Raw genomic sequence first — 2,767 nt, 5'->3', positions numbered from 1 at the left:
GTGGCAGGGGAGCAGGGAATGGGGGGACAGGGGAGATGGGGAGTTGTTACATTTTGGTATTTGTAAAAGATATAGTCTGTCTTTCTGCTGCAAATATTTAAACTACACTTCCACTTCAGTTCTCTCTTGCCAAAATCTTTTAGAAGTTTAGTTTAATCCAATTCTTATGCTCATATTTTATACTCCACTGAACATAAAAGCACTTTTTGAGTGCTGCTGAAAATGGTTATAGGATCATATAAAAGTAGAGCTGGAAGGGAGCTCATAGGGTCATCGAGTCCAGTCCCCTGCTCAAAACAGGATCATCCTGACTTAGCCATCCCAGCCAAGTGTCTAACCTGTTCTTGAAAGTTTCTGAAAATGGAAATTCCACAATTTCTCTAACCTATTCCAATGCCTGACCACCTTCATAGTCAGGAAGTTCCTCATAATATCCATCTTAAATTGCCCCAGTATTCCAGTATTTGAAGACATATCAACTCCCCTCTCAGTCTTCTCTTCTCCAGACTAAATAAACTTTGTTCTTTAATCCTTTCCCATAAGTTTTCCCTTCCAGGCCCCTGATCATTTTTGTTGTCCTACACTGGACTTTTTCCAAACTGTCCACATCCTCCTTGAAGTGCAGGACCCAAAACTGGGGACTATATGCCAGGTAAGGCCTGACCAGTGCCTAATTTAGTGTAAGAATCCCTCTGCTTGATTTGCAAATGACAGCCGGAGATATTGTTGGCTTTTTTTCCCCCTAACTAGACAACACTGGTGGTATTCATCTTATGGATTACTGTAATCTCCAAGTCAGCCTAACCAGTTATTCCCCTATCTATATTTTTACATTAAATTACTCTCTCAAATGCAGGACTCTGCACTTGATCTTGTTGAATCTTATCCAATTGATTGTTGACCATTTTTACAGTCCATCCAAGTTATTCTGGATCCTAGCCCTACTCTCTGGAGTACAAGCAACTCCATACTAAGCATGAGCTCAATCCCATCATCCAAATAATTAGTGAAGTAGTTGAATAATACCAGACCCAAGACAGACCCCTGAGGAATCCCATTTTGATACCTCCTTCCAACCAGACATTGAGCTATTGAGGACTACTTGCCGAGTATGATCATCCAACCAGTTTTTCATCCAATTTACAGTACTTTTTTCAAGTCTGTATTTCCCTAGCTTTCTAATAAGAATATCATGGAAGACTCTATCAAAAGCCTTGCTGAAGTCAAGATATATCATGTCCTCTGTTCCTTCCTCATCCACAGAGCCTGTCACTTTGTTATAAAAGAAAATCAGATTGGTCAGCCATGGAATGCTTTTGGTGTATCTATGCTGACTTTTCCTGAACACTAAAGTGCACAGTTAAGGCTGCACAACTGAACATAACATGTAGAAGGCTCCTGCTTCCTAATATGGAATCAAGCATAAAACAAACCAAGGGTGTCAAATGTACCTGGGGCCCCAGGCCAGATTCTGACTGAGAAGCTTGGGGGCAGCCACCATGGCCAGTGGTGACTGTGGTGGCAGCAGGTGGAGTCTGATGGTAGCAGGTCTGTCACAAATCCAGAAGCAGCCACGCCAGCAAGCCAAGCTCACCAGTGATGGCCACGGCTAGAAGAGAATTCTGTAGCAGGCCATGTCTCCCAGCTTCTGGTAGCCCACCAATAGCTTGATGAGCCATATATAGAGGCTCTCCAGGTCATATCTTGCCCATAGGCAATATGTTCAACATTACATTTTAATTTGACCTTAGATTGACCGTAGGGTTTCCGTTCCAAGTTGATAAAGGGAGACCACATCCTGGCAAATATAGCACAGTTCAGAAGTGAAAGAACACATTTTTTTCTGTCCTGCACTTTGATTTTCAGTTTACTGCTTAATTCAGTGTTAAGCCAAATAAACACTGGCAAATCTGAAAGCAGAACATTCTCTGATCCTCACTCAGTTCAGACAAGTGACATATTCCTGAAGATACCTATATCTTGCCTCCTACAACTCTAATGAATGGCAAAGACAAATGTATTCATATTTTACTTTTACACTGTTAAACTGAATCAGGGCTCTCTAACAGGTGGCCCATGGGTCACAGGCAACCTGTGAGCAGTTAACATGTGGCCCATGGGTCCTAGCAGCTGCCTCTCTTTCAAAAATGCACAGCAGTGGAATACCTGGGGGCCTAAAGAGCACCACCACCACCTGCTGTCTGGGGCCCTCTCGACCTCTGCAGTGCAAACAACACAGCAGGGAACACAAGGGTTGTGTGCCACCATCTAGCCCCCACAGCATGCAGCCTGCACAGTGTGCAGTCCCCAAATTTGGACAGCCCTAGTCTAAATTATTTGACTGGTTCATACTTAGCATAGCACTTTTATGGAACAGATATTTAACTGAACAAATGCTGTAGAATTTCAATAAAACATTTTACTTTTTATGCTTGTAGTCTGTTTTATGCTAAAATATGTAAAGGGTATATTGTTTAATTTCTTTACCAGACTGTCAAAATTTTGATGGAGTTATTTTTAGACAAAGCCTAAGATACCTTTGTATTGTACTGTCTTCTTTAAAGGCAAAAAGAGAAATGAGCAGAAGCATGGTTCATCCAAGACACTTGGACAAGATGGAGGTCTCATGGCTTAAGGTGCACCATGTACATAAATTAAAAATATTTTCTCTCTTTTATATAAACAGTATTTACTCGAATCCAAGATGACTTTGAATTTCAGATGATGCCCCAAATAATTAGACTCTATATATAGAAAATTATAAAAT

Source organism: Gavialis gangeticus, unplaced genomic scaffold (genome assembly GCF_001723915.1).
Source record: "Gavialis gangeticus isolate Ggan-Ray unplaced genomic scaffold, GavGan_comp1, whole genome shotgun sequence".
NCBI lineage: Eukaryota > Metazoa > Chordata > Crocodylia > Gavialidae > Gavialis > Gavialis gangeticus.
The sequence above is the reverse complement of the archived record's forward strand: the minus strand, read 5'-3'. Positions refer to the sequence as shown.